Source organism: Salmo salar, chromosome ssa20 (assembly GCF_905237065.1).
Source record: "Salmo salar chromosome ssa20, Ssal_v3.1, whole genome shotgun sequence".
In the NCBI taxonomy this organism is placed as follows: Eukaryota; Metazoa; Chordata; class Actinopteri; order Salmoniformes; family Salmonidae; genus Salmo; species Salmo salar.
Window position 1 is genome coordinate 72,329,379 of NC_059461.1, and position 20,618 is coordinate 72,349,996.

Consider the following 20,618-nt stretch of genomic DNA (forward strand, 5'->3'; position numbering starts at 1 on the left):
ACAATAAAGTGGCAAGGGGAATCACCAATATAACCCTGTTACACAAGCATTTCGCTAAATCTGCTAAACACGTGTATGTGACAAATAAAATGTGATTTGATTTGATTTAAACAGAATGGAATGGAATGATTCAAAAATGTATGTAGGTATTAGTGACTGTGGCTCCTGATAGTGGCTAATAGTTAACATGATACAAATTGTAAAATAAAACAGAGTAAAGCCTAGGCATATAATCAAAACATTCTAAAGGGCATACATCAACTTGGCAGGTCCCTATAGAAGCCAATAGCTTGGGTCTCCAAATTTCATCCACGCAAATTACGAGGCCACACAATTAAAATTCGGAATTACGGCACAGCTATTAATATTCTATTTCACTGTGCAAAAGGGTCTGCAATACATTTGTTTCCATATGGCTGGTTTCACATTAATCTCCAGGGATCATTAGGAAAAATCATCTAAAACAAATGCTATGTGTATTTATAATCCCCTTCTCCAAACTGATTACTCATTTACCTTGCTCTTATCAATAGCTCTTATCAATTTATAAATTACAGTGCATGGAGAATGGTGTTATTTCTATAAGAAAAAGAAAGTAGATGATTTCCCACTTAGAACCAGCAGCTTCGCTCAACCTTATTTATGATTTATTCAGTGTAAAGGTGGTGGAATTATATGAGGGAATTAAGTCAAGGTCGGAATACAGGTATCTGTAGTGTAGACACCTTTGCCACACCTTCATTTATTCGAGCTTCACCTCAAACGAATAGTGGGTTAATAGAATGCTATTCCCATGCTGAAGTTCAAGGTCAGAATACACATAGTGAGAAAAGAACATAAAAGGTAATTACTCTCCATTTACACGCACTTGACTTGGGTCGGAATCGGGCCATGGATGTGTTTAACCCTTTTTCTTTATTAAATGGATATTGAGTCAGTGATGATTTTGGCAATGCCCCATCAGAGCCCCCATCAGAGACACTTTATATAATATTTTACTGTATCTATGTTGTGGGTTATAGAGCTATATTTGATTAGTTTAACATTAACATAACCGCATCCATCGTTTTTTTGGACTTTTGAAGCTTCCTACAATGGGAGATGTCGCGTGGCGGAAGAGGGGGGACGCTCTTTCGCTGTAAATACCCGTTCTACAAGAGGCAGGCGATAAAAGCTACAACTCCGCCCACTGGTAGTCATTCAATTGATTTACTCGCCCGGTGTTCATAGACAAGGCATGCTTTAAACTCAGACAGACTGGAATATTTGCTGAGAAAATTATGTTAAACTGATACATACTTCAATGTAGCATAAACCCACGAAGTGGAATTTAACAGAATAACTCTGGGTCGAATGTTTTTACCTTTGTTGTGGCAGGACACATTTCCTTTTGTCCTCGGTAGTATTTAACAACCTTTGGCGGTCACCCACCTCAACACGTTTGACACAGGCAGCAGCCCATTTGTTGAGTGGGGTGAGGGCAGTTGGTCGGAGGACTTCGTAAAATTTACCAACAACTTCACTTGGGAGAAAAAGCCTGAAATAATTGCTAGAGGTAAGTAAGTCTTGTCATATCCAAACGGCGGGTAGCGTTTGAAGTACTAGCCTATTCGAGTATATGAGTAGTTTAAGTAAGGGGTTGCCATGCCATGGTATGAAACACTTATTTGTAAAGTATTTTGTTGTTGAAAATGAACAAAACACGGTGCTTATTTACTTAAAATAACCTACCTATTCGGCCATTCACTCAAATGTCCTTTTTATTTCTGTAATTCAGGAGTTTACATGCAGGGTATACTTATCATTAAATATTAATTCACACCTTGTAATAACCCAATAGTCTACAAAGGACACGCCCGTGTATGGCGAAACATAGCCTATGGGTGGAAAACACTGACTGTATTTAGCTATGGATGTATTATGTATCTTTTTATAGACTACACACCACCGCAGACAACCAGCCTATACAGGCATTTTCATCTACCCATTTTTTACAGTCAAATTTATCTGGCATCAATGGCAGCAACTTTCACTATTATTGAACATGCAGGTTTCACTTCCAGATCTATGGATGTTATGAAGCAGCAATACAATATTGTCAGGTGGTGTCTTTTATCCTAACGGGCGTTAGGGACGGCGCCCCACTTGTGATGGCAAAATCTATATATTATATCATTCATGGATTTTGTTTTAAATGCTTATACAAGTGTGGTAAATGTGTACATTGTTCAAACAAGCTGTTCAGTTACTGGCCCTCAGTGACTGCCAGCAGCAGCAGTTCCACCTCAACGGGCGCATAGGCTGTGCGTGCGAACATTGCTTGGATTGTTATGCCAGCTATTTGCTTTGAGGGAAACTGCTAGCATAAATTATAACTGCACAAAGTAAATGGACCGTCCTGCGTCGCTCAAATGGGCGTTTAGTCAGAACTTCTATGTCGGCTCTAGTCTTCATCAGGTTGTACTGTTGGTGACAGTGCGACATGTTGTGTGGACTAAAACACCATAAAACCGGGTGTATCACAAAGCATGATCAAATTAATTAGGCAGCTACAGTCATTTTGAGAAACATAAATACATTTTTTTATTTAAAGTTTTAGTCTAATCTACCTTTGATAAACAGTTAGCTAGTTGGTAGCTTGCTAGCTCCCATGCAAATTTCAAGTCTTTCAAAACTAATATTTGACTAACTCGGAAATATGAAGTTATTTCAAAATGCTTTGTGACGTGATTAGCCAGCTACCCCCATTTAGATCATGTGTTTTTGTATTTGCATGCTTGTTGCGTTCTACCTGGTGCACTCGTTTGCTGGCTCTCGTTCTAAATCGTGTAATATAATCTGTTCAAAACAGTGGCAGCATATGCAGCAGTGAGCATTAGGTTTTTGACATGCAAAAGTGAAATAGGTGTATTTATGCTGTTGTTCAAATGCACAGATCGCATTATGCATCTTCTCAAATAAACTACCGGGTAGTTCGAAAACTTGGCATAATATTTCTGTCATGATGCTTTGTTGACAGCTCCAACCACATCGCGCCCGGAGTATTCAGCCAATCAGCGGCCACCACTGAGGTATGGAGAATTTCAAAATGCATGCATACTGCAGAGTTCATCAACCACACATCTATGGCTATAAAACTGTCTGTGTGAGCTTTTGAAGGTATGCGATCTATACTGTCAAATTGCTATCAGCGTTGACTGACAGTGAGTCATCATATTTGTTGTGTGAAGCAATGCATTTTATTTTGACGCACACAACTCAGGTGTTTGATGGCAATTTCTCCACTCTTGATGTAGACAGACTAGATGTCTAAAGTTATTGGCGGGTGTCAAAACGTAACATAAAACATCATTTATTATAGATATTGGTGTTTAAATGTGAAATCTTTTGTTTTTAATGCTTAACTCAGCATTATTGCAGCAGTCTGGCTAGGACAGACATACTGTAGGAGATTGGACTAGAACATTCCATGGAATGCACCGGTGTCCTCAACAGTTATTGCTATTATGTGTTCCATACACACACACACACCAGACACACTGATAGGGGTGCCGAAAGCCCACTCCTTGACTGGAGTTTGAGTCACAGTTTGAGTTTCACAGTAATTGATTCTGAAGAAGAGAGTATCAGTCTCACTATCCTTTGTGTATTTATAAATGTCATAATACAAATGTTAAGATGACATGAAATGTTATGATGGACTAATATCTGGAACCTTTTCTCAGACTATAGGTTTTTCTGTATTTCGAGCATGAGCAGTGTTCATTGCACTGGTGCGGTTCTCAACATGTATCTTTATCTAAGAATATCATGCAGCCTATCTTGCTTTCATAATTGCTTTTGGGGGCACAAACTGCTGGAGGAATGTTCATCCCATTAATGGTGCCATCGTTAGTTTTTTTTTATAGCCATTGTGTGTACCTTGAGAAAGACAACAGTCAAGATCTGCTGTTGGTCTTACATCTATAATAAAAGCTTCTATCACTAAGGCAACAACTGCGTGTTTCCCTCAATTTAGCAGGCGAGAGGAAATGGCAGAGTGGTATTATCCTAATTAACATGTGGGAGCAGAAGACGGTGAGAAAGCCTGTTATTACAGCCTGTCCTGTGGGATGTAAGCCCTCCACCACCCACCCTCTCTGCGACCCCCTATCTCTAGTTTAGACACACCCTCTCTCTGATTTTCCCCCCCTCCCCATGTATCCTGGTGTGATGAGTAGGCCTAATGTAAGAACGGAGTCACAGCTTGCCAAACCACACCCCTTTAGCAAATATAAAGGCAACAATTTCAAAGATTTTATGCAGTTACAGTTCATAGAAGGAAATCTGTCAATTTTAAATAAATTCATTAGGCCCTAATATATGGATTTCACATGACTGGGCAGGGGCGCAGCCATAGATGGGCCTGGGTGGGCGTAGGCCCACCCAATTGGGAGCCAGGCCCAGCCAATCGGAATGAGTTTTTCCCCACAAAAGGGCTTTATTACAGACAAATATTCCTCAATTTCAACAGCTGTCCGGGTGGCTGGTCTCAGACGATTGAGCAGGTGAAGAAGCTGGAAGTGGAGGTCCTGGACTGGCGTGGTTACACGTGGTCTGCGGTAGAGGTCGGCCGATTATGATTTTTCAATACCGATTATTGGAGGACCAAAAAAAACGATAGATTTAAACGGCCGATTGAATTACTTTTTTTACATTTAAATTATTTATTTATTTGTAATAATGACAATTACAACAATACTGAATGAACACTTAACTTAATATAATACATATACTATCAATTTAGCCTTAAATAAATAATGAAACATGTTCAATTTGGTTTAAATATTGCAAAAACAAAGTGTTGGAGAAGAAAGTAAACGTGCCATGTAAAAAAGCTAACGTTTAAGTTCCTTGCTCAGAACATGAGAACATATGAAAGCTGGTGGTTCCTTTTAACATGAGTCTTCAATATTCCCAGGTAAGAAGTTTTAGGTTGTTGTTATTATAGGAATTATAGGACTATTTCTCTCTATACGATTTGTATTTCATATACCTTTGACTATTGGATGTTCTTATAGGCACTTTAGTATTGCCAGTGTAACAGTATAGCTTCCGTCCCTCTCCTCGCTCTTACCTGGGCTCGAACCAGGAACACATCGACAACAGCCACCCTCGAAGCAGCGTTACCCATGTAGAGCAAGGGGAACAACCACTCCCAAGTCTCAGAGCGAGTGACGTTTGAAACGCTATTAGCGCGCACCCGCTAACTAGCTAGCCATTTCACATGGGTTACACCAGCCTAATCTTGGGGGTTGATAGGCTTGAAGTCATAAACAGCGCAATGCTTGAAGATTGTGAAGAGCTGCTGGCAAAATGACGAATGTGCTGTTTGAATGAATGCTTACGAGCCTGCTGGTGCCTACCATCACTCAGTCAGACTTATATCAAATCATAGACTTAATTATAACATAACACACAGAAATACGAGCCTTTGGTCATTAATATGGTCAAATCCGGAAACTATCATTTCGAAAACGAAACGTTTATTTCACTGAAATACGGAACCGTTCCATATTTTATCTAACGGGTGGCATCCCTAAGTCTAAATATTCCTGTTACATTGCACAACCTTCAATGTTATGTCATAATTATGTACAATTCTGGCAAATTAATTACGACCTTTGTTAGGAATAAATGGACTTCACACAGTTCGCAATGAGCCAGGCGGCCCAAACTGCTGTATATACCCTGACTGCTTGCACAGAACGCAAGAGAAGTGAGACAAATTCATGTTAGCAGGCAATATTAACTAAATATGCAGGTTTAAAAATATATACTTGTGTATTGATTTTAAAGAAAGGCATTGATGTTTATGGTTAGGTACATTGGTGCAACGACAGTGCTTTTTTCGCAAATGCGCTTATTAAATCATCACCCGTTTGTCGAAGTAGGCTGTGATTCAATGAGAAATTATCAGGCACCGCGTTGATTATATGCAATGCAGGACACGTTAGATAAACTAGTAATATCATCAACCATGTGTAGTTAACTAGTGATTATGTTAAGATTGATAGTTTTTTATAAGATAAGTTTAATGCTAGCTAGCAACTTACCTTGGCTTCTTGCTTCCCTCGCGTAACAGGTAGTCAGCCTGCCATGCAGGCTCCTCGTGGAGTGCAGTGTAAGGCAGGTGGTTAGAGCGTTGGACTAGTAACCGGAAGGTTGCAAAAACTAATCCCCGAATCCCCCCTGAACAAGGCAGTTAACCCCCGTTCCTAGGCCGTCATTGAAAGTAAGAATGTGTTCTTCATCTGACTTCCCTAGTTAAATAAAGGTGTAAAACAAATTGTTATGAAAACTTGAAATCGGTCAACCTCTAGTCTGTGGTTGTGAGGCCAGTTGGACGTACTGCCAAATTCTCAAATTACGTTGGAGATTGCTTATGGAAGAGAAATTAACATTACATTCTCTGGCAACAGCTCTCGTAGACATTTCTGCATTAGGCATGCCAATCAACTTGAGAAATCTGTGGCGTTGTGTGCCAAAACTGCACATTTTAGAGTGGCCCCAGCACAAGGTGCACCTCTAATGATCAAGCTGTTTAATCATCTTCTTGATATGCCACACCTGTCAGGTGGATGGATTATCTTGGTAAAGGAGAAATGCTCACTAACAGGGAAGTAATCACCTTTGTGCATAACATTTGAGAAAAATACACTTTGTGTGTATGGACCATTTCTGGGATCTTTTATTTTGGCTAATGAAACATGGGACCAACACTTTACATGGTTTATATTTTCATTGTGTGTGTGCGCGCGCACTACTGTTCAAAAGTTTGGGGTCACTTAAAAATGTCCTTGTTTTTAAAAGAAAAGCAAAGAATATTGTCCATTAAAATAACATCAAATTGATCAGAAATACAGTGTTAATGTTCTAAATTACAATTGTAGCTGGAAACGGCTGGTTTTTAATGGAATATCTACTTAGGCGTACAGAGGCCCATTATCAGCAACCATCACGCCTTTCCAATGGCACTGTGCTAGCTAATCCAAGTTTGTCATTTTAAAAGGCGACTCTGGGATGCTGGCCTTCTAGGCAGACTTACAAAGAAAAAGCCATATCTCAGATTGTCCAATAAAAGATTAAGATGGGCAAAAGAACAAACACTGGACAGTGGAACTCTGCCTAGAAGGCCAGCATCCCAGAGTTGCCTCTTCACTGTTGATGTTGAGACTGGTGTTTTGCGGGTACTATTTAATGAAGCTGCCAATTGAGGACTTGTGAGGTGTCTGTTTCTCAAACTAGATACTCTAATGTACTTGTCCTCTTGCTCAGTTGTGCACCGGGGCCTCCCACTCCTCTTTCTATTCTGGTTAGAGCCAGTTTGCTGTTCTGTGAAGGGAGTAGTACACAGCGTTGTTCGATATCTTCAGTTTCTTGGCAATTTCTCACATGGAATAGCCTTCATTTCTCAGAAGAAGCATAGACTGATGAGTTTCAGAAGAAGGTTATTTTTCTGGCCTGTAATCGAACCCGCAAATGCTGATGCTCCAGATACTCAACTCGTTTAAAGAAGGCCAGTTTTATTGCTTCATTAATAAGCACAACAGTTTTCATCTGTGCTAACATAATTGCAAAAGGGTTTTCAATTAGCCTTTTAAAATGATAAACTTGGATTAACTAACACAATGTGCCATTGGAACACAGGAGTGGTGGTTGCTCATAATGGGCCTATGTAGGTATTTCATAAAAAATCTGCCGTTTCCAGCTACAGTAGTCATTTACAACATTAACTATCTACACTGTATTTCTGATAAATTGATGTTATTTCAATTGACATGTGCTTTTCTAAGTGACGAAACTTTTGAACGGTAGTGTGAGTATACATGCATGCATACACACAGTACCTTCTGAAAGTATTCAGACCCCTTGACTTTATCCACATTTTGGTACATTTACAGCCTTATTCTAAAATGTAAGGCTTCCTTCATTGCGTGTTTCTTCAAAATAGTCAGAATTAAGCTAAGATCAAATTAATGACAGATTTCTTGAATTTTTGCCGAGGCGATATTAGTCGCACAATTTTACGTCTAACTAAGATGTTTGGTGCAGTATTTCTCAATTAAAACATTTGTAAGAAAACTAGTCGTTTCTAGTTGAATGACGACAAATACTATTTTTGAAGAACCCCCTACTCTTGACCAATCGCCGACGAAGGGGCATACACTTTTTTTTTCATCACTAATTGACATGTTTTCTTAGTCTCCATAGCTTGATGAGAATATTAGCTATACTCAAAGCAAGAGGGACCCAATTATGTCATATTTCTACCCCCAAGGTGAAAGGCAACTCTAGTTTAACAGAATAACAAGGATAATTGTTTTTATTTCACCCTGAAAAGGAGTGTGCTAAAATTCCCACCTTATGGTAAGTCTGAGCCAAGCATGTTCCTTGTCTTTGCAGATGCAAATGTTTATCCTGTAAAACAGGATGAAATGAACCTTCCAATGATTTGAAGAGTCACTAGTGCCCCATCTCTCTCTGCATGGGACCAGTGGAAAGGGGGAGAGTGAGATGGACAAGGACTGCATCACAGACTGGGCTTGTCTGTCTGTCCTTGACTCTGTCTACCTCAACTCTGAGGAGAAAGTCACCTGGCACAGATCAGTCACCTGATAGAGGACATAGCTCTGGGTGATGCCAAAAACAGACAGATGGCTACCGTACAGACCAACCATCTATCGCCCAGGCATACAGATACTGCCTGCATCCTACGTTCAGTACAGTAAAACACGGCTGTACTGTAGAGCACGCAATGAGTTAATGAGAACCGTTAAACACCAACGGCGAATGGCGTTCATTTATTCACACAACAATAGTTCCCCCTGTGTCTGCATGCCACGGAGGCCTTTGTCAGCAGTTTCCTTTCTAGGCCATAGTGTCAGCACCTATGACTAGGCGTGAACACCAGAATTACTTTCTCTGGCCTACCTTGATCTGGGAGGGAGAGTTGAGCCATTGTTTTAATACTGAGCAGGCCGTACCAGCAGGAGACACTGGGAACATTGTGTGAGGCAGACAGGACAAGGTTTGAGGAAGCGCCCCAGGTGGAAGGGGGGGTGTATGCAACTTGAGACCGGCCGGTCAAAGCACTGTTTGTTCAGACGGAGGGCCTGATTCTGTTGCTCCTTCATCTGAGATGCTGCTTCAGCCAACGAAGAGGCAGTAAAAACAAAGATTTTTCTAGGGCTTCTTTTTCATGTGGAAGTATAACCCAGCCACTGAGATTCTACATTCTTTGACAGGGGTTCTCTGCTGGCATAACTAAAGGCCTTTTTTGTTGTAAAAGAGCATGAAGGATTTGTTAGGTAAGAATCCCCAGCTATCTGGAGAAAGGTCAAAACGAGAGGCGAATCACCTGTTGGGAAGAGTTCTTGCTGAACAATAGTCCTACTGCTTCAGTCCTGGAGTGGCTGGGCAAATTGTTGCAATTACACATGATGAATTGCTATATAATTTGTAGTTTTATAAAATGGACCATAGCATAATTTAATGATCTCTCTACATTCCACTATCTATGTCCTGAGTATCCAAAAACAAGTGTAATTTCGGATTCAATTTCAAACCTAAAACTTACATTTTACATTTTACATTTTAGTCATTTAGCAGACGCTCTTATCCAGAGCGACTTACAGTAGTGAATGCATACATTTCATACATTTTTTTTTTTTTTCTGTGCTGGCCCCCCGTGGGAATCGAACCCACAACCCTGGTGTTGCAAACACCATGCTCTACCAACTGAGCTACAGGGAAGGCTAACTTCATGGTCCATAACACGTATTCTTTTTTTTAAAGACAATAATGTGGCTGAGTGAGTATTATTAAGTTTCCTTTAGCCATGTAGCCTAATTCTCCTCCGTATCTAAATGAGTTATAAAGACCAACCACAGGGAACATCCCCTCACACAAGCTGCTGCTACTGTAGCAATACGATTTCAAATACTTTCATATCTTCTTGAGACTGCAATTTTTTTAATAAATACAAGCCTTGTTATGAAGCTCAGGTGGAGAGGAGGGATCCCCAGATGGCCTGCACCTGCTGTAAGTTTTGGTATAGTAGGGAAGCAGCCATAGAGGCAGATGCCAGCCTGCCCACAGGCCAGCAGGACAGTGTTTGAACACCCCAGACTGACTTCTGTTCTGCATGGAGATTGCCAGCCAGCAGCGCATGTTACATCATGTCTGGTTGATGGTGAGGAAGGCTGCAGGCAGAAACAGCCTCTAAAATGCCTGAGGGTAACGATCATTAAAGGAAAGGTTCACCCATTTGGAATGTTATTGTTTTTGTGCATCTCTAAGTGATATTCTGTCAATTCCTTGGGTCATTTCATGTTTTCATTATTGGCATTCAAGCAGGCAGGAATCTGTCCGGTATGACGTAGAACCGCGAAAACGTCTATCGTACATGTCAGATTTCAATACAGTCCATTGTCATAATTTGGGAGGATGTCTTCTCTGAAATGGGAAATGTGTAATTTAACGGGTCTAGCACATTTTTCCTATTTGTCTGCCCCTTTAATCCAGGGTGCATTACATGGTGCCGTTGCCAGAGATATTATAGAAAGGACATAGGAATCCAATGAAGGAATGTATAATGCCCCACCCAGCAGACTTGTCGACAATCTCATTCATGTTATCAAGCTGCGTCACGCGGTTGCTAAGCTCATCGTCACGCAATCCCTTCTCAAACTGTATATGTTGAGAAACGTGCCTATTTTCCTCAAGTACAGTCGTGGTCAAAAGTTTTGAATGACACAAATATTAATTTTCACAAAGTCTGCTGCTTCAGTTTGTATGATGGCAATTTGCATATACTCCAGAATGTTATGAAGAGTGATCAGATGAATTGCAATTAATTGCAAAGTCCGTCTTTGCCATCCAAATGAACTGAATCCCAAAAGAACATTTTCCACTGCATTTCAGCCCTGCCACAAATGGACCAGCTGACATCATGTCAGTGATTCTCTCGTTAACACAGGTGTGAGTGTTGACGAGGACAAGGCTGGAGATCACTCTGTCATGCTGATTGAGTTCGAATAACAGACTGGAAGCTTCAAAAGGAGGGTGGTGCTTGGAATCATTGTTCTTCCTCTGTCAACCATGGTTACCTGCAAGGAAACGCGTGCCGTCATCATTGCTTTGCACAAAAAGGGCTTCACAGGCAAGGATATTGCTGCCAGTAAGATTGCACCTAAATCAACCATTTATCGGATCATCAAGAACTTCAAGGAGAGCTGTTCAATTGTTGTGAAGAAGGCTTCAGGGATTGGACTGCTGAGGACTGGAGTAAAGTCATTTTCGCTGATGAATCCCCTTTCCGATTGCTTGTCCGGAGAAGACAAGATGAGCGTCATGCCAACAGTAAAGCATCCTGAGACCATTCATGTGTGGGGTTGCTTCTCAGCCAAGGGAGTGGGCTCACTCACAATTTTGCCTAAGAACACAGCCATGAATGAAGAATGGTACCAACACATCCTCCGAGAGCAACTTCTCCCAACCATCCAGGAACAGTTTGGTGACGAACAATGCCTTTTCCAGCATGATGGAGCACCTTGCCATAAGGCAAAAGTGATAAATAACTAAGTGGCTCGGGGAACAAAACATGGGTATTTTTGGGTCCATGGCCAGGAAACTCCCCAGACGTTAATCCCATTTGAGAACTTGTGGTCAATCCTCAAGAGGCGGGTGGACAAACAAAAACCCACAAATTTTGACAAACTCCAAGCAAGAATGGGCTGCCATCAGTCAGGATGTGGCCCAGAAGTTAATTGACAGCATGCCGGGGGGATTGCAGAGATCTTGAAAAAGGGTCAACACTGCAATATTGACTCTTTGCATCAACTTAATGTAATTGTCAATAAAAGCCTTTGACACTTATGAAATGCTTGTAATTATACTTTAGTTTTCCATAGTAACATCTGACAAAAATATCTAAAGACACTGAGGCAGCAGACTTTGAAAATTCATATTTTTGTTATTCTCAAAACCTTTGGCCACGACTCTAGGTAGTGTCAGAATTCCAAAGCTATACTACAGATAGCAAGTTAATTATCTCATATCTCTGAAAATATTTGTAATGTTGTACTTCTTGTTGATGAAATTCTCGCTAATGTTGTTTTTTTGTTGTTGTTAGGGGCCAATAGACTCCCAGTCGCCCAGAATGCACCCATGCTATTGCCAATTGCCGTAGCATGGGCAAGGTTTCCCATCACCTCAAAAGTATGTCTGCATTTGTGAATGTTAGACTCCAGTCTGTGAGGCACATCGATCTTGAAGTTGAACATGGTGAGATTGTAAACTCCTAAATTCATAGTGCAGTTTGTTTAGGCGATTTTTACAGGTAACTAGCTACGTTACATGCTGATATTGTCTTTGGTATTAGTGTGTGTGTAGATACGTTTGCTGTCTGCTAGCTAGCTAGCCAGCCAGCCAGCCCATAGGGAGCATTGCATCGTGGATTTTCTAGTCGACTTGAGCAGCAACCGATTTTCCCCATGTTGCTACCAACCTTATTATAATGCCAAAATTAAACATTTGTTCACCAAAAATATTGTGTTCACATATTAGTGTTATTTAATACAGTAAATTTAAAGGAATGCATGGTTTTGGGTGGATTCTTCCTTTAAGTCCAGCCATTATGGACTGAGCTCTTGGGAATTAAAACTATTCACCTCTACTGTAACAATCACAATACAGTAACTTGAAAGTCATTGGGTGAACGTAAAGGAGTTGGGCTTCCCAACCCTTGCTTAAAGTATGTGTTGCCTCATGGAATGATAGATGTGCTGCACTTTACTCTGCACAGTTAAATTGTGACGTGGGTGACAACTGTACTACTCTGGCCTTGCCTCCACATTGCCACTCTTGGTTAATGGCAACCAACCCCGGCTGTTGTCTTTATCACCCCACTCATCAGCTAATCAAACATTCCACCGTGTTCCCTAGTGCCCTCCTGTTGGTTAGCGCTGCTCTCCTCCACTGTCTCTGTGGTAGCCTTAATCACAGGCTTTCACTTCTCAGGGAGACGAGGTGTCTGCAAACACGTTGTGCCCACATGATAACCCAGAGGCTGCTGGGAGGGACGGACTCACTGAGACTGCATGACTCATTGAAACGCACCACCACCTTACAGGCTGAAAGTGCGCTACTGCTGATTTAATGCCAGTCTGATTTAATTGGCTGTTTGATCAAGGAGAACTAAACTGTGTTTGAAACCAAGAAGTGTGCGATTTTGTAAAATTCTTTGCCTTGTGTATCCATGCAATATCTTCTTTGCATGTTTTTTTTCCCCCCCATCTGATCTCCACTCTAGTGTATTTTAGAATGTATCTTAATATGTGATCCTTGAAAATATGGAAGGTAATTCTGGATTACAGCATATCCACCTTGCCTGCCTGTGTATGCGCGCAGCAATATGAGGACACCTGTTGTAACTGATGGTTTGGTGCCCCAGCAGGTGATGCCTCCCTCTGTCTCCCCAAGGAGAAGACTATATTTACCTAAATCTATTGTCTGATCTGAGCTCCGTCAATCACCTTCTCCTGGGACTCTGACTCCAATTGCACCCTGGATGCAGTATTACCAACCGGCTGACTCGGCTCTTCTCGTCCTGCCTGCGTCAGATCACACCTCTTCTTGGCCCATGAGAGGAGACCGGGCCTGATCCCTTCCTCTGAGATTTATCCTTTTCTCTGATAAAAATTGAGAGGATGATCTCTTTATGGCAGTTTACCCACTTCTACTGTACCTCTCCTGTCCTGGCATGCTTTTGGTGCTCCAGCATGATCCCAATGTTGACCTTTCCTGGCAGACTTCCAGCGCGCCATCATGATCCCAATGAGCTGGGTGACGGCTGTTCCTTTATTTATTCATTGTATTAACATTAAATTAAATGAATGACCCAGTGGCACACCCTCTATCATTCTCAGTAATACCAAAACATTATTAGACTTACCAGTGACCGATTTATCAGAATGAATCTGGTTTAGTCTCAGCCTTGGCTTTCATGCTGTACAGTATGAAGAATTTAGAGCTGGGGAAATTCAGTGCTTGCAAATGTTGAATCTGTTAATGAGGCAAACCGCATTGACTGTAAATCTTAAGAAATTAAGATGCTTCTTCATTGCTTGCTTCAGTGTTATTATTGCCAAGGGAAAAACGTTGCTTCCAGCTATCCTCATGACACTGTTTGCAACGCATTAGATTATACCCTCGCACACAGATGTCAGCAGTTTGGAAAGTTTACCTGTGACTACTCCGTGCAATATTAGGCTTTACTGCAGAGGGACTTTGCTTCAGGTAACTGTGACGTTTCCTGTGCCTTCTGGCAATATGAAGACGATGCCTTTCGGACATTCTCTTTCTGTAATTCCTCACTTGATGTTAGTTGTGGAATGATATTTGAGTGAATGTACCATCTCACAGTCTGTCTCCTGACTCTCATCCTCACCGGATGCCCGCCTATGACAGTGACACTTGAAAACAAATTGTGCATTTATATTCCATTTGTGGAATTCAAATGTATTCACACATGTTAATCTACAGTTGGCCTAATTCCTTTTTTAGCTGTAGCTGAAAAAATATATATTTACATTTTACTTCGAATATCTTTAATTTGCAGGATTTTGCATATCTAATATCTGTCTAGATCATTACGAAATGGAGGTTAACATGCTCTATTTTTGGAGATGTTCTAAGACTTGTTCTAAGACTTGATCATTAGTTTATCTTGAGTAAATACAGTGCTTAAAGTCTCATGTTCACAATTTTAGCAGAGATATCTGGAAACTTGTTGGACAACATTGCACCTTTTCAGTGGTGAACAATATTGAGTAACTGTGTCAAAACTACTGTTCTACTGTAATTACCCACCACCTGTTTGTTTTCACATGCTTATATTGAATATAGTGTGTGTGTGTGTGACTCAATCACTTTTGCCTTCCTCACCAAAAGGTAAACAGATCGACATGTCTATAGTTTCATCAGGTCATCCTTCAGTATCACAAGATAAGATGGGCATATAACGTCAGGCGCCCTTGTTTGACTTTTGAGAACCTGCCGGCTCAAGTCTTCTTAGAAAGGTGTTTCACAAGCACTGCAGTCAGTGGAAAAATCTTCACTTCAGTCAATTCCTGTTTTTTTAAATGATTTTTTTTTACCCACAAAGTTGACCCCTCAGAGCTTTGAAGAGTGTTCCCCGGCTCCTTTGTGCTTGTGTGGATAGGAACTATGGGGAGCAGTGGTGGTGAATAGTTTGCTTTGAGGTAGGGACCTAAACTCTACTTTCCTGATTCTTCTGGGAGTAGCTAGCTAGCCCTGGTCTCACAGTCCCTGGCATAGAGGCAGCTCTCCTGGTGTGTCTCTGGTAACAGCTAGTAGATAGCTTGCTAGATAGATATCCCTCAACGGGCTGACTGGGAGGCTTTATTTCCCTTGACTCCAAGCCTTCCTGTTACAGTTTGAATTGATGCATGATTCATCTTCTGCTGGCATATTGAAGGCAACAGCCTGTTTGCCTGCTTTCAATATGCCAGGCAGCAATCCACAAACTAGTAACTGTATTATGCTTGTCACTCATTCTTTACAGTGCACACAGCTCTTAAAGCACTTATTGCTCTTCCCTGTCTGCAGGGTGTGCACAGTGAGCGAAATTACTTGGTAATAGATATCTAGTGCTGTCTTGCACAACATCTCAGGTAGAATAGACTATGGCTTGTACCTTCACCTAATGGTCATGATTATGAATCAGTAATCATTAAAAATGACTCAAGTGCTTGTTGAAATGTGCAGAATGTACATGTTGACAGATCCTGGAGGACATATTATGCAACTTTTATATGGGCCTCTCCAATAGAGGCCAAAATGTTCTGAGAGACAGATTTTCTTAACAAGCTGGTGTTGAATACTCTGCCACCGGTCTTGTGTGCTTACTGTACAGAAAATCTGTATTCATTCATGTGATTGTGTTTTGAAGGATAAGCTTTGTAATGAGTCAACCACTTCAAGGATGGCAAGCAAAACAAGACTCATCACCTTAATTATTCATATTGAATAAGATGTTCACATTGTGATGAATTTTCCTTACTGTGACCTTTCTCAAAAGGTTCTCAAATTTCTGAGACATTCTCAAAATTTGCTGAAATAGTGAGATTGTATACTCAGAAATTATTCCCACTTGAAACATAAGGTGCAATTAGTATAGTGATCTACAGTGAGTATTTAAAGGCCCAGTTCAGTCAAAACTGTGAATTTCCAGTGTTTTTATATTTTCAGAAGTTGGGATAATATTATGAAAATGATAATAATGCCCCTTTTTAAGTGTAAGAGCCATTTGAAAAGACTGCCTGAAATTTCAGCCTGTTTTAGTGGGGTGGAGATTTGACCTTCAATGGTGACATCACCATGCGGTAAATTGGTTAATAGACCAATAAGGGTTCCAAACCTCTTTGCCAATAATGGCACATTTTCAGTTTTCCCCTCCACACTCTGACAGTCCCAGTGGAATTCTTGCTTGAAAAATGGCTCTTTGCTAAGAAGCTATTTTGATTTTACATTTACATTTTAGTCATTTAGCAGACGCTCTTATCCAGAGCGACTTACAGTAGAGAATGCAAACATTTCATACATTTTTTTTCTTTTTTTTTTTTCTTCCCGTACTGGTCTCCCGTGGGAATCAAACCCACAACCCTGGCATTGCAAACACCATGCTCTACCAACTGAGCCACGGTTATTTGTCTGACTAATTCTGGCATCATAATTGAGAAGAATGGGATAAGTGATGCTTTTAATACATTTTTATCTCTGCAGGCTTTTAATTTGAGAGAAACGATGGTGTATTGACCCTGGTCAGTCAATCAATTGCTTTTCCCTCTACCACCCTCAGTGTTTTTATTACTTTTTTTTTTTTTTTACCAGGGAAATTGACTGCAGACACATTCTCATTTACAGCCACAACTTGGGGAATAGTTACAGGGGAGAGGGGAGCTGAATGAGCCAATTGCACCATGGGGATGATTAGGTGACTGTGATGGTATGAGGGTCAGATGAGGAATTTAGCCAGGAGGGGTTAACACCCCTACTCTTACGATAAGTGCAATGGGATCTTTAGTCACCACGGAGAGTCAGGACACCCGTTTAACATCCCATCCGAAAGACAGCACCCTACACAGGGCATTGTCCCCAATCACTGCCCAGGGGCATTTGGGGAGATATATTTTTAGACCAGAGGAAAGGGTGCCTCCTACTGGTCCTCCAACACCACTAGCAGCATCTGGTCTCCCATCCAAGGACCAACCCTGCTTAGCTTCAAAAGCAAGCCGGCAGTGGGATGCAGGGTGGTATGCTGCTGGTTAACCCGTCAACTTCTAGTGAATCTTTGTTTTCATTTCAAAAATGTACTATCTGTGATGTGCCATATACCTTGCTTAAGATTGATGCAAGATTGATGTATATGCCTTGCTTAAGATCTGATATGCATGATCCGTTTTTGCTGCAGACTGTCTGCCCCCCTGATAGCTGAATCATTAACCCATATGTTTAATCTGACAATTATATCTGGTACTATCACCAAGGTTTGGAAGGCGGCCCATGTACTCCCCCTTCACAAAGGTGGTGACCCTTGTGCCCTATTTTAATTATCGGCCTATTTCTAAACTTTCTTGCCTAGCTAAAGTATTAGAATCTTTGTATTTAGCAAGCTTAGCTGAGAATTAATCTTCTAAATGTACATCAATCAGGTTTTAGGCCAGGTCATAGCACTATCTCTGCTGCATTCTTAGTTTTAAATGTGGTTAACAGTTGATAAAAGGCAACATTGTGCTGCACTCTTCATTGACCTGTCAAAGGCTTTTGATACAGTTGATCACTCAATGCTAATTGGTTTAAAAGTGACTTAGCAGTTAGAACTCAATATATATCTACAGATAGCGTTAAATCCGGTTTCCTGGATATTATGAAAGGTCTCCTGCTGGGGTCGATTCTGGGTCCTGTACTTTTTACTGTTTACATTCACAATATTGACTTCTCTGTAAAAAAAAAAAGTTATCTATACATATATGCCGATGATACTGTTGTGTATGCTATGTTCTGTTTGGACTGCGCATGTTCCGAAGTCATGCCACAGCACACTGTTACAGGCACGTGCATTATTTGCATATTCCAGGCTTGTAGGCTATCAAATCAAATTGTCACAAGTGTCGAATACAACAAGTGTAGACTTTACCATGAAATGTTTACTTACGACCCCATTCCCAACAATGCAGTTAAGTATGAAAATGAACAAATTAAAATAGTAAACTAAAAAAATAAAATACTTAATACTTTCCCAATGTACTGTACAAGGAGTACCGATATCTAGTCCGTGTACTGTGGTATGAAGTAGTTGTGGTGGTTGATTGAGATAATATGTACACTACCGTTCAAAAGTTTAGGGTCATTTAGAAATGTCCTTTCTTAAAGAAAAGCTAATTTTTCATGACATAGAACCTGCAAAACCTTTTCTTTTTATAGGCCAGTCTGAGATATGGATTTTTCTTTGCAACTCTGCCCAGAAGGCCAGCATCCCGGAGTCACCTCTTCACTGTTGACGTTGAGACTGCTGTTTTGCTGGTACTATTTAATGAAGTTGCCAGTTGAGGACATGTGAGGCGTCTGTTTCTCAAACTCGACACTCTCTAATGTACTTGTCCTCTTGCACAGTTGTGCACCGGGGCCTCCCACTCTTTCTATTCTGGTTAGACCCCGTTTGCTCTGTTAAGGGCGTAGTACACAGCGTTGTATGAGAGCTTCAGTTTCTTGTCAATTTCTCGCGTGGAATAGCCTTCATTTCTCAGAACAAAAATGGACTGAGTTTCAGAAGAAAGTTCTTTGTTTCTGGCCATTTTGAGCCTGTAATCGAACCCACAAATGCTGATGCTCCAGATACTCAACTAGTCTAAATAAGGCCAGTTTTATTGCTTCTTTAATCAGAACAACAGTTTTCAGATGTGCTAACATAATTGCAAAAGGGTTTTCTAATGATCAATTAGCCTTTTTAAAATGATAAACTTGGATTAGCTAACACAATGTGCCGTTGGAACACAGGAGATGGTTGCTGATAATGGGCCTCTGTACGCCTACGTAGATATTCCAGTAAAATCAGCCGTTTCCAGTAGAGGTCGACCAATTATGATTTTTCAACACCGATACCGATTATTGGAGGATTTTTGTATTTTTATATATATTTTTTTTTTATATATATATTTTTGTAATAATGACAATTACAAGAATACTGAATGAACACTTTTATTTTAACTTGAAATTGATTTTATTGATGTATTAATTTAGTCTCAAATAAATAATGAAACCTGTTTAAATAATGCAACAACAAAGTGTTGGAGAAGAAAGTAAAAGTGCAATATGTGCCATGTAAAAAAGCTAACGTTTAAGTTCCTTGCTCAGAACATGAGAACATATGAAAGCTGATGGTTCCTTTTAACACGAGTCTTCAATATTCCCAGGTAAGAAGTTTTGAGTTATTATAGGACTATTTCTCTATACCATTTGTATTTCATATACCGTTGACTATTGGATGTTCTAATAGGTACTTTAGTATTGCCAGCCTAATCTCGGGAGTTGATAGGCTTGAAGTCATAAACAGCGCAATGCTGCTGGCAAACGCAGTGAAGTGCTGTTTGAATGAATGTTTACGAGCCTGCTGCTGCCTACCACCGCTCAGACTGCTCTATCAAATCATATACTTAATTATAATATTATAACACACAGAAATACGAGCCTTACATGCTGACCAGACCGGACACGTCGCGTGCGTGAACGTCGCAAAATAAATTTAGAAATCCATGTTATTCAATTATTGCACCCACACTGCTCGCGTGCGTCAACGAGCGTCTGCGTTGCCAAGGGCTAAAATAGAAATCCTTTATATTTCTGACGCAGATCACGCTGCAAGTCCTGCCTCTCCCATCTCATTGGTTTATAGAAGCAGGTACCCACGTGGCATCCCCTCATTGGTTATACCCACGTGGGTGATTGAAAGACGAAATGTTTTGCCGTTTGTCGTGGTAATACAATGAAAGTGTAGATGCCAATCACCATATAAATTCAAAGATGAAAAAGCCTGGAAGGAGGAGAGAAGACTAGAAATGATTCGGTTGGCCGTTTTATGTGTGGATTAATTGTCGGAGTAGAGGACCTTGTGCATTTCAGGTAAAATAACAACTCAATGTTTGTTTTATCTTTGATGGTGCTTCTGTACCTCAGTGGGTTGATGTGGAGTGTACAGGCACTCATGAATACTTCCACTATATATACTCCCTAATGTATTCTGGGGTGCCCTTTACGAGGTCTGAAGTGTCTAATACAGGACTGGAAATGGAGAGACCAAATATTTCCGCCCACTGCACATGGAACTCTATCAAACCTGCACAGAGTGAGGCTGGAGCCCACACACCTAAACAGGCAGTCGTTGCGTGCCACTCCGTGCCTCGTGGTGAGCTCTCTGGCTCATGAATATGCATCACAGTTCCTGGCAAGGGATTTAGAGCGAGTAGGACAAGGAGCTGTGTCAGCGTTTTGGAGCC

General features: G+C 40.8%; 1 protein-coding gene across 7 annotated transcripts in view; it reads left to right on the forward strand.

Moving 5' to 3' along the window:
• The first annotated feature begins 1,183 nt into the window (after positions 1 to 1,183).
• The window catches only part of LOC106581279 (glycerophosphodiester phosphodiesterase domain-containing protein 5), a 77,144-nt gene continuing 57,709 nt past the window's right edge, over positions 1,184 to 20,618 (forward strand). For 5 of the 7 annotated variants that reach the window (XR_006761017.1, XR_006761016.1, XR_006761018.1 and 2 more), the window contains exons 1-2: positions 1,184 to 1,555; positions 3,020 to 3,071. The gene's annotated coding sequence lies outside the window, so the exon portion shown is untranslated. The remainder of the gene's footprint in view (positions 1,556 to 3,019; positions 3,072 to 20,618) is intronic. The other 2 variants (XR_006761019.1, XM_045703906.1) reach the window with 2 other exon arrangements.